Source organism: Trichosurus vulpecula (assembly GCF_011100635.1).
Source record: "Trichosurus vulpecula isolate mTriVul1 chromosome X unlocalized genomic scaffold, mTriVul1.pri SUPER_X_unloc_1, whole genome shotgun sequence".
Classification (NCBI taxonomy): domain Eukaryota; kingdom Metazoa; phylum Chordata; class Mammalia; order Diprotodontia; family Phalangeridae; genus Trichosurus; species Trichosurus vulpecula.
Genome location: NW_023494377.1, coordinates 3,377,651 through 3,390,244, shown reverse-complemented (window position 1 = coordinate 3,390,244; position 12,594 = coordinate 3,377,651).

The following is a 12,594-nucleotide window of genomic DNA, read 5'->3' as shown; positions in this document are numbered from 1 at the left end:
CCAATTGGAGGAGCAAGGGACATCTGTCTGGGTAATTAAGGGTTGGGCCAGAAGGCCTGCCTCTGTTCTTCCCCCTCACACCGCCGGCCTGGGGTCTGTGTACCTGGGGCCGGTGCTGGGCTGGGCCCCCTCCTGCTGGCCTGTGGCCTGGCTTGTCCAGCAGGTAGAGCAATACTTGCACAGACAGAGGGAGGGGCAGGAATGTCCATGGCCCCTGGCCCTGCCCTGTGACCAGATGTGCAGACTCCAGGCCTCGCTTTGGCTAGGATCAAGATGTGCCTCCAGTTCAAGCCTGAAGCTGCCCTAAACTAGGTTAAACTGGTTTGCTCTAAGTAACACCCAGCTTAAAAGGGGGATCACAAGGCCCAATCTAACCAGGAGCTGAGAGGGACCCAGGGGAGAGCAGCTAGCTCCCGTGTGCTGGCTTGAGCTGGGCAAAGCCAGAGAGGCAAGGGCCAATCTGACCCTGGGATCAGAGAATGTAAGATCTGGAGGGGGCTGAGAGACCAGGGAAGGGACCTGCCCAAGGTAGTACACTCCACATTCCCTCTGTGGCCTTCTGCCAGCACCAAGATGGCAGCCAGAAACAGATTGAGCTGACAGTGGCCTCTCTCCCACCCCACAAAGTACATCTTGAAAAGGAAAACAAGGTATATTAACTGAGAAATAATACCAGGTGTGGGTACACACTCGGAATTTATATATCTGATCCAGGTTGGGGAGGGGGAGAGAATAGCCTAAGCATGTGGCTTGTGTGTGTGTGTGTGTGCGCACGCGCGTGCGTGTGCACGTGCACACACTTGCAGGCACAAGGTTGTCTGGGGAGGTTTCTGTCTTCAGCTCAGGTTGGAGGCTGAGGGTGACTGTGTGTGGGGATGGGTGGGTATGCACACATGTGTGTATGTGCATGTGTGTGTTTTATAGCTTATCTCTAGTTAGGATTCTGGTTTTAGGGGGAAAAGAGAAGTAATTTTCGAACACATCCTGGGAGGTGAGCTTCCTTGGTGATGAGTATGAATAACAGCCCCTATGCCACCCCCCGGCCCTCACCAGTAGCCTGGGCATCAAAGACAGCCGCCAGCTGAGCCCGCCCAAGCTCTCCCGAGAGCCCCCCCAGATGAGGGACCTGAGCCAGGTGGGCAGCAAGGTGCTGCTGGCAGCCCCCTGCCCACCCCGTCACCTCCCATGGACATCCACTGAATGTGACCCACTCCTCCTTCTGACAGAAGCTGGCTTGAAGGCTTGTGGATGTGGGTTGGCTGCAGATCGGTCCCCTGCTCTAATTGCTATCCCATGCTGCTGACCGTGTGCATGCATGGGCAAGCGTGTTGGGGAGGAGGGGGAGGAGGGGCATGCATTGGAAGATTATTTATTTAATCAAGAGTAGCTGCCTTTTTATTTTTAATTAAATTTTTTTTTCCAATTTAATATTTGCTTTCTGGCTTGCTTTCTACTCTGTCCAACCGCAATGCACTTTAGAATTGAGACAACAGGACCTGCTTTGGAATCAATTTTCCCACCAGCCTCTTTGCTCTCGCCACGCCGTCTGGACGGGCCAGTTTAGCACTGGCTTTCCTGCCTCTGCTAGGATAGTGTCATGGAAAACTGCTCTAAAGCGTCTCAGCTGTGTGACCCGGGCCAAGTCACCTGCCCTTTCTGAACCTTAGTTTATCACTTGCTAAAATGGGTTCTGAGCCTCAGTTTGTCACTTAAATGGAGATAATGGGGAGCTCACCTCTCCGAGCTGTGGTGAACACTGAATGGTAACTGAGCAGTGGAACCTGCTTCCCCACGAGGAGCAGAGACAGCGATCTAGAGGGTGAGTCTTCCAGTCTTAATGCTCACAGCTGCACAGGCTCTAGAAGGGGGTAGCTGAAGTCTATGCAGTTTCCCAAGGCCAACACTCCTGCATCCTTGGCCCGTATCCTGGCTGGGTGTCTCTGGGTGGGTCACTTACCCCCTTAAGGCTACAGACAGTTCATTCTCAAACACATAAAGGCAGAGGTGGTAAGAGTTTCCATTTTTATGGCTTTGATCTGGGAGTGGGGGAGAGGCTCACCTTATTAGATCCAGCACCAAGTGCTCACAGTAGCTCTAAGATGGATCCTTAACTCTTTTTGTACCCTGTGGGCCTTGGGCAGTCTAGTGCCTTCTTGGAATAATATTGTTATGTGTACAAAAATAAAATTCATAGCATTATAATGATATTGGAATACAGTTATCAAAAACACTTTTTTTAAGTTCTCAGACTCTGGTTTAAGACCCTAAGGTACAGAAAAGGAGACAGCCTGTCTTGGTAGAGGAAGTTCTCTCCATACCAAGAAATTCACCAGTCCAGTCCAAAGCATTATTATTTGGGGGGTTTGTTGCCTAGTTGTGTTGCAGAAAGGATTCTGGGGAGTTGAAGTCTTCATACAGGGACCACAGACTCTGCCTGTCTGCCATTGGAAGGCCACTCTGGTGAAGCTTAGAAAGTCAGATCACCAAGAAGTAGGCCGATGGCTGGGGGAAGTTTTTTCTTCCAGATACAGAAGCTCATAAAGACTAAGGTGTGGCCCGGCTGGGCTTGGCATCAAGGGAGGGGACCCCCACGTCGATGATTAAAATCACATGACCTTTAAGAAGGGTGTGTTGTGCTGATTTCCTCATGGCAAGCTCCCTAAGAAGACGCTCTGGCTTATACCATATTGACCCAAAGAGGTTGTACCTTTCCCCAGATAGGGCTGATGGAAAATTGGAGAGCACCTTGTAATCAGTGGGATTGTTCAGTGTGGAGGTGAAGCTTTCTTCCTTTCAAAGGGATCTCATTTTGCGTGTGACTGATAGGGTATGTCTCCACCCCACCCCCCAGACTGATGGGGTATGCCTCCTTCTCTCCCTACCTCCTCGCCGGTGTAGCAGCAAGAACAGGGCCCCAAATACTTGATCTATCCTGGTGCTGGGTAAATTGCTCTCCCAGATCTGACCATTGCACTCAGTTTCCACCACCATGCCGGGCTGGGCTCCAGGGGCTGGCGGGGCAGACTGGCTGTGTCAGGACAGGGGAAGGGGGAAAGGTTGAGACAAAACCAAGCCTCTCTAGCAACAAGCAAAACGGAGCCAGGGCCTTGGCTGGCAAACCAGGGGAACTTGAGAAAGGGCTGGCCACCTCGGTCGAGACACTGAATCTCTCTGCGTCCCCCTACATCCTCATGTATAGCTCACCTCTTGGCTGAGGCCTGGCCTTGTGTGAGGGGGGGCCCTGACTCAGAGCACCTCTGCAGGATGGAGGATCTGCTTGGACCTGGGAGGGGACCTTGGGAAATGGGACTTAGAGGCTGTAGTCCTGGCCCTGGGAAGCTGCTCAGACCAGAGCCCCCAGCGGCTTAGGGAGGGTATTAGGACAAAAAGACGTCCAGTCAGTCTCTGGCCTTTGTTTTCTGCTCTCTGCCCCTCTCATTGTTTCTGTCTGTTTCCATCTCTCTCTGTCTTTCTGTTTTTCCTTTTACCTCTGAGATTTATGAGATTTCAAGGGGCCTTAAGTATCTTCTAATCCAAGCCCCTCATTTTCCAGAGGAAGAAGAGAAGGCCTTGAGAGGTTGAATAAACATGACTGAGCAAGGGAGGGAGGTTGGGCCTGACTCAGCTGTGATCAGGGCTGGGGGTTCTGCCTTGGGAGATGAAGAGACTGCTATGGTGGGGGAGGTGGAGAAACCGAGTCTAGGAGTTTTTGAAGTGAAATGGGGTTGACTTTGAAGCCGACTTGAAGGGAAAGTAGCCAAATTTTTGACCTGGGCTGAGCTGCCAAGGCTGTCCCAGTTCCCACTGGGCTGGCTCTCACCTTCTGTTCCCCATTCCCTGGAAGCACATGCCCACCCGCCAGCCCCACCTAACAGACTATGGTTGGGAAGCCCAGGCCTTTATGGGACAGAAGGCCTAGTCTCAGGCTTCATTTGCATATCCCTTGGCTTCTCCCTCCCAGCTACCCTTTCCATTGTGGGCAAATCTGTGCCCCTCCCTGAAAGCTTGGTTGACAAACAAGGCCCAGGGTGGGACAGTAGAAACTGGGAATTGCATTTAGAGTCAGAAGACTTCAATTCGAATCCTGAAGCTTCTGTTTATCAGTTGTGTGACCTTGGGCAAGTCTCTTTCCTTTTTGAGCCTCAGCTTACCTCTGTAAATCTAGGAGGCTGGCCTAGGCTGTCTCAAAGATCCCTTTCGGCCCCAGGTCCTCCGCCTGTACTCCCTTCCAGATTTGTGGCCCTGAAGCACTTTCACACATTACCTGTTGCCCAGTGCCCCAAATTCCATGCTCTCAAGGATCAAGACCAGACTTGGGGAAAGCCCCCTACAGTCAACTCTCTGGCCCATTTCGCCCCTACCATGAGTTTCCTCTGTGAATTTCTGAACATAGGCTTCCAAAGATGTAGGTAAAAGAGCCCGGGCTCCCATGCAAGCACTTAAGGAACTTTCAGGAACGTCCACCACGTGGTTCGCCCCTCCATCTCTCAGGTTACACCACTACCTCCCCATGGTTGGGGTCCAGGAACTTTCTCAGGGTGAGAGGATGTTTAGATAGAATGGACCTCTGCCCTAGGCAGCGGCGGGTGGAGATGGTACAGATGCATGGAGTGTTTGCCCCTCCCAGCACCCAGGTGGACTTTTGGTCCTGCTGCTATTCTTTGGGCTGTGTTTAGCACTCTCAGGATCTCCCTGAAAAAGGCCTAGCCCTTTAAAAATAAATAAATATGTTTTAAGGATGCTTTTGTCTTTACATCAGTCATTTCCCCGCTCCCCCGAGATGAACCTTCCCTTCTGGCAAAGAAAAACAATTAAATTAAAACATCAGACACAGTGACTACATCTGACCAAGGATATAATGTTCTGTCCTAGCAGGCCTCCCACTCCATGTCCTAAGGGAGTAAGTTTGTTTCATTGTCTGTTAAACTGGATCATCATTGGTTTTTCCATTAACCAGAAATTACCTTCCTTTTATCGAGCTTTTCATTTAAATCATCGTAGTCATTGGCTCTTTTGCTCTCTGGGTTCTCCTCACTCTGCTCAGCATCAGTTCATATAAACCTTTTGGTGTTTCTCTAAATCCCTTGTAGGCATCATTTCTTACTGCCCAGTGATACTCCTTTGCATTCACAGATCATAGGTTTTTTCGGTCACTTCTTAATCATTGAGTGCCTTTTTGTGTCCACACGAAATACCGCTGTGAGGATTTTGAGGTATGTTAGGCCTCTGTTTCTGTCTTTGATTTCCTTGGAATATGCTGGCGTAAGGATATGGATCTATTAGTTGCTTTTCTTGCCTAATTCCAAATGGAAACCCCAATGACTGGCTGACTTCCCTGGCCCCATCGGCCCCTCCCACATCACCCGTAGCCATTTGTCAGTATCTTTGCCAGTTCGCGTATTGTCCAGTGAAAACTCAGTTGCTTTCCTCTGCATTTCTCTTGCTATAAGCCATTTGGGGCTTGTCCTATCTCCTTAATGTTCTTCAGTTGCCTCCCTTGAACTTTTTCAGGTGCAGGCAGTCGTTGGTGATAAATGATTAAAGGAGATAAACAAATAGTTTTCAAAAGAAGGATTGCAAACAATAACCAACTATTGTCATTGTCGGAGGAGTCCTGTTTAGAGCTGGGAAGTGGTCCAAGAAAAGCGACTAAATCACCCCTACCCTTTGACCCAGAAGATCCACTATGACTGGGCTTTTGTTGCAGACCAGACCCCCTGCAGGCTGGTCCAGTGGTTCAGGCTTGGGATTAGAACACAATGAGATACTCATAAACCATCCAACACTTAACTGAAAAAAGTTTACCTAACACTAGAATGATGGGGATAATAAAAGCTTGTTCGAAGAGGATGCAGTCCCCCTCTTCTCTGTGCAGAAAGAGATCTGGTTAGCAGGGATGTAAGATCAGAGGAATGTGGTGATTCTCATGGTGTCTGAGGGGCACTGACTCCTCATGGCCTGGCCAGTGGGCTACGTGATGGAGCGGTTATGTCATCCAGACCAATCAAGTCTCAGAACAGCCTTCCTGCCTCTTAGGGGAAAACTGACCCAGTCTTTGTCGCAGGGACCCTTGTAGATGTTACTTCTTCTACAGCAAGTGGGATCTCAAGTAAGTTAAAGATGGAAGCAAAGGTCCAACATGTACCACATCATTCCTAGCAGCCTTCTGTGGTACCAAAGAGCTGGAAGCAAAGTGGCTGCCCATCAGTGGGGGAATGGCTGAAAAAGCCATGGTCTATGAATGCGATGGCATATTATTCCACAGGCAGAAATGATGTGGAATTTAGAGAAACATGGGAAGATTTTTATGAGGGAGTGAAATAAGTAGAACCAAAGAGGAAAACACAAAATGAGTACAGTAATATAAGTGGAAAGATTGCTAAAAGGAAGCCGGGTCATGAAAAAAGCAGTGAGAAGAAACAATGAATAACATACCACCTCTCTCATGGTAGAGTGGTAGAGTCTGCCCTGGACAGAATGCTGTACACATTGTCAGATGAGATCACTGTAGTCTTAGTTTGTGGTTGTTTTTCACAAGGGAGGATGGGGGTGGGGTGGGGAAGGAAAGGAAAGGAATATGACATAAAAACAAAACAAAAAGGCATCAATACAGCATATTCTTTTTAAAGAAAAATTCTAAAAATAAAACGAAGGGAGATCTCTAAGGTTCATTCCAGATGCAGAGTATGAAGAAATTGGTGGAATGGAGGCTAAGAGAGGAAGTAACATGATCCTATGCCAAGCTCAGTGCCCTTTTTGAAAATCAAATTTTATTCTTTTAATTGACAAAAAGAAGTTTCTTCTTCCTCTCATTTCTTTACCCCCACCATTATAAAAAATGAAAAACAAAACTCTTGTAAACAAATATGCATAGTTGAGCAAAACAAATTCTCACATTGGCTGTGTCCAATCTGTCTCGTTCTTCACCCTGAATCCATCCCCTCTCCACCAGGAGGTAGAGAGCAGGCTTCATCATTGATTCTTTGAAATCCTGGTTGGTCATTGCATTGATCAACATTCTTAAGTCTTTCAAAGTTGTTTTTGCAGTATTATTTGTTCTCCTGGTACTGCTCACTTCAGTATGTATCAGTTCATGCAAGTTTTCTCAGGTTTCACTAAAACCATCCCTTTCATAATTTCTCATGGAACGATAGTATTCCATTACATTCATATACCATAATTTGTTCAGCCATTCCCAATTGATGGGAAACCTCTTAGTTTACAGTTCTTGGCTACCTCAAAAAGAGCTGCTATTGTTTTGCAGGAAAAGGTCCTTTTCTTGTTTCTTTGATAGTTGACTAGTAGTGGCATTGCTGGGTCAGAGGGTATGCAAAGCTTAGTGGCTTTTGGGACATAGTTCCAAATTGTTTTCCAAATGGATGGACCACAGCTCCCCATTAATGTGCCTGTTTTCTGACAGCCCCTCCAGCATCTGTCATTTTCCTTTTTTGTTGACTTTCCCAGCCTGATAGGTGTGCAGTGGAATCTCCAGGTTGTTTTCTCTAACTAAGTTTCTCTAACTATTAGTGATTTGGGGGAATCTTTTCATATGTTTTTTTTTTGTTTCCTCATTTTATTCTATTTTTTTTAGCATTTTTATTTAGTATTTTATTTTCCCCAGTTACATGTGAAAACAATTTTTAACATTCATTTCTAAAACTCTGAGTCCCAAATTCTCTCCCTTTCTTCTCCCCCCCCCCCCATTGAGAAGTCAAATAATTCGATACAGGTTGAACATGTGTAGTCATGCAAAGCACTTCCATAATAGTCATGTTGTGAAAGAAAACATAGACCAAAAAAAAAACTTCAAGAAAAATAAAGAAAAAAAATATGCTTCAATCTGCATTCAGACACCATCAGTTCTTTCTCTGGAAATGGAGAGCATTTTTCATCCTAAGTCTTTCAGAGTTGTCTTGGCTCATTGTATTGCTGAGAATCGCTAAGTCATTCACAGCTGATCATCTTCTAATATGGCTGTTACTTTGTATACAGTACATTTCACTTTGCATCAGCTCATATAAGTCTTTCCAGGTTTTTCTGAGAGCATCCTGCTCATCATTTCTTATAGTGTAATAGTATTCCGTCATAATCACATACCACAATTTGTTTAGCCTTTCCCCAATTGATGAGCATCTCCTCAATTTCTAATTCTTTGCTCCCAGAAGAGAGCTGTTATAAATATTTTTGTATATATAGATCCTGTTCTTTTTTGTTTTTTAATCTCTTTTGGACATAGACCTAGTAGTGATATTGCTGGGTCAAAGGGTATGCATGGTTTTATAGCCCTTTGGGCATAATTCCAAATTGCTCTACAGAATGGTTGAATCAATTCACAACTCCACCAACAGTGCATTAATGTCTCATTTTTTTTCCACATCCCCTCCAACATTTGTCATTTACCTTTTCTGTCCTGTTAGCCAATCTGATAGGTATGAGGCAGTACCTCAGAATTGTTTTAATTTGCATTTCTCTAATCAATACATATGGTTGTTTATAGCTTGGATTTCTTTCTTTGAAAACTGCCCTTTCATGTCCTTTGACTACTTTTTACTGTTTCCCGGAGAAAGAAAGTCAGGGTTCAGGTCATTAGCCCCTTGTTTATCTGCCAGCTAGCCCTGATTCTAGGGTTAAGCATCCTTTGCATGCAGCTGAAGGCTGGGATGAAGGAGCCCTCATACCCAAGTCCTTTTCTTGGCCCTGTGCCTTTTGCTCAGGCCCCCACCTCACCTCCTACTTCTTAAAGGAGAGGGATAGCATTGGAGAGAAGTAATATAGGCAAACAGGCTTTTCTGTTCACAGTCTCAGAGCTGGAAGGAGCCTTAGAGGGCCCCTATTTCCACCTCTACTTGGGCAGGTGTCTTTAATATGGTGACGCCTAACAGGCAACCATTGGCTTCTGGGAGGGGGACTCCACTATCTTTCAAGATAGCTCTTTATTGGAGAGTTTTTCATCACGTAGAACCAAAGTCTCCCTCTTTGTTATTTTGGTCCCACCAATCCTGGTTCTGCCCTCTAGGGCCCAAGACAGCTTGGTGGGAAGACTGAGCCTCTTCCACATGCCAGTTCTTTGAGCAGCTGAAATGCACTTCTCCTTTCCCGCTCCCTCCCATTTGCTTCTTCTCTGGGTAAACATTCCAAATTCTTTCTTCCGATCCGTGTGTAACATGGCGTCCAGCCACCCTTCTCTGGGTGCCATTCAGCCTATAAATGTCTTCCTCAAAGTATGGCACCTAGAATAGAAGACAAGCCTTAGATGTGGTCTGACCATGGACACAGGAGAGCAAAACCATCACCTTCTTTCTAGATACTCTGCTTCTATTAACAGCCTAAGGTCAAGCCTCCTGGTTGACTCAGTAAACTTTGAGCCTGCTTGGTTCACTGGGTATCCCTGGGCATTCTTTTTTGGTGAAGGGGTTTTATGACACCTATTTACCATTCATGGAAGTAAATACACATGCACGCACAGGTTAGGTACAAGTTGGACCAGATGGTTCCTTCCTCTCTGAGAGAAGAGCTGGGAGAACAGGCCTGGTAGCCATCCTCATGTATGGGAAGGACTGTGGAGGAAGGGCTAGGTTTGTTTGTCTGCCCTCTGGCCCATTAGACTGGGAGCTTCCAGAGGGCAAGGCTATTTGCTTGTTTATTTGGCTCCCTACAGCTCAGCACTGAGCTCTTCCTAAATTGAAGTCTAGGTTGGACGAGGTGGATATGCCACCCTCTGATTGTATGAGACTCTCTGGGGGGGTTTTCACATGGATTCATCATTGGCTGGCCGTGTTTTCCCAGGAAAGTTGTATTCTTATATAGTTGGTTTTTTTTAACCCAAGTGTAGGATTTTATTTAACAATCTGATAGCTACCAGTTCCTGGTGGGGCTTTTATATGGAGGGAGCTTGCTAGCTGTTTTCTGTCTCCACTGAAGACAGAACAATAGGGTTGAAATTTGGGCAGGAGAGATTGACGTTAGAACAGCTTTGGGGAGAGCCATTTGCATACGTTGGAGGGAAGGTGCAGCATTTCTTTTTTGGGGGGGGGGTAGGATTATATAACAGGACAACCACCCTCTTCAGACATGTTAGTGCAAGAACAGCCTTTTCTAGAAGGGCCTAACCAGAGTTGTGCTGGTAAATGTTTAACAACCAGCTGTGTGTGTGTGTGTGTGTGTGTGTGTGTGGTTTCATCTGCATTATTCACAGTTTCTCCATCACTTTCTTAAGTCTAGATACTCAACAAAACAATCAAGCCTTGATTGGTACCATTTCGATTTCCAAGCCATAACTACCCACACTGAAAATTTAACAATTGGCTCCATGACACCATTCTGTGATTCAGTAGTCCCTGATGTTTAGATTCCTAGAATTTCAAAGTAACAATTTTACTAAAATTTTTTTACTGATAACTTTTTATACTTTACCTTTATTTCCAACTATATCAACAGCGATGCTTATTTTATTTTGGTCTTCATTCGTTCAAGAGACACAGAATTCTGGATTTCGAGTCAGATGGCCTGGGTTCGGATCTTAACCTCTTGCTACTTGTGTGACTGAAAACCGGTTTCTCTCCCTGAGTCTCACTGCCCAACGAGGGGCCTCGAAATTCCTTTACAGCGCTAGCTAGATCTGTGACCAGCAATCAGGAGACGTGGTTTCCAGCCGTGTGACTGTGGAAGAGTCTCTGGTTTAGGTGGCCTCAGGTTCCTCGCCTAATGCTATCTAATCTCTAAGGCTCTATCTGGGCTCTTTCTTGTTCTAGTAGTCCACATGCTAAGAGCTGGAAAGGACCTTAGAACGTAAGCCATGGAATGTTGTTGTTTTAAAATGTGTTTCTTTATTTTCTCTCAATTGCATGTAATAGCAATTTATAATATTCATTTTTAAAACATTTTGTTTATTCTAAGGTAACCCCAAGCTCAGATGTTCTGTGTTCTAAAGTCCTTCCAAGCATTGGCATTTTATGTTCTAAGGGCCTTTCCAGCTTGGCTCTTCCACATCCTAAGGTCCCTCTCAGCTCTGCCAGTGTCAGGTCTTCATCAGAAACTCTAGGCACCATCTCTGGATCTGGGCATCCCTGGTGAAGTTTTATGATGCCTATTTACCAATCATGGAAGTAAATACACGCATGCACATGCATCTCCTTATCTGCTCTGATACCCACGCCATCTAAGAGTAGGCGCTGAACCCAAGGGCCAGACTTGAGGAACGGTTTCCTTCCTGTTGATGCCATCTGCAAGGGCCCCTACTTTGGAAGCTGAATCAATGAATGACAAGAAAGGAAGGAAGGAAGGAAGGGAGGAAGCATGAAAACATTTTATTAAATACATAGAAAAGAAAGAATTTTATTAAATATAGAGAAAGAAAGAAGGAAAGGAAGAATTTCTTTTATTACATACTTAGAATGTTGCACATATGGTGCTAAGCCTGGGGATAGAAATATTATTTTAAAAAACCCCAGGCAAACCACAAAACCTGCCCTGGGCCTGTCCAAGTGTCCTCCTTCCGACCTGGAGATCACATCTGTCTGTGACCTCTGCCTCAATGTCTTTGTTGCTCTTTTCCGATCCATTTCCTGACCTTGTCCTCCTCCTGCCCCCATCTACCCTCCGCCCCCCAGCAATTCCCTCCTCCATGGCTGCTGCCCAACTTCTCAGAAATACTGTCTTGTCTTGTCTGTTAGGCCTGGCTGCCAAGATCCCATCCTGGATTTCCTTTGGAGGGAGGGTATGGAAGGCAACGTTCTTCCGGTCTTGGAAAAAGTGATCTTTTCTCTTTGGGAGGCCACGCCTGACCCACCAGAAGGGCCTTGACCTTCGCAGTGGTGGGGCCAGCATAGCAAGGCTAGGCTCTGGGGGTGGGGAGAAGAGGAAAGGAAGTGCTTTGGGATGGATAGGGCCTCCATCCCCAGTGGGGATGTGTGGCTAGCAGGGGAGAAGCAATCTTCTGGCTGAGGGTTCTATTGTCAGGGCCCAGCTAAGGAGACCAGAGATTTCTATAACAATAGTGAGCAGTATATGGTTGTATATGTAATCAAAGGCTAATTTCTGCTGTCTAAACTAAATGCTAGAAAAAGAAGAAACCACCATGGGCCGAGGTGGGCAGGAAAGGCCACCTAGGGTGGATAGGGTTTGAGCAGGACCTTGGAGGATGGGGAAAATTTGAGGGGGGTGAGTGGGAACAGGGATAGGACAGTATCCCCAGACCAAAGGTATAGCCATGGTCATGGTATATATAGTAGACAGCAAGGAGATCAACCTGACCAGGGCAGGGGGAGAGAGACACAGAGACAGAGAAAGACTGTGTGGTGAGGTGGGAAGGGGGTGGGACAGTGGGGAAGGAGTCATAGGAGATAAAGTTAGACCCAATTAGAGAAGGCTTTGAAAGACTTGGAAAAGAGCTGAAACTTGATTCCCTAGGAAATACGGAGCCATTGATAGTTCTTGAGCAAAGGGAGTGATAATGAAAGTTTTATCCAAGGTCCTGGACTATCTATCGTGAAGGCCACATTCACTTCCATCTGTTCTCAGCTGTCCTCAATTTCTAATGACCTTGGAAGTCAGGCCCAGGATGCTTTGGGCCTCGACCAGACCTCAGATACTGTG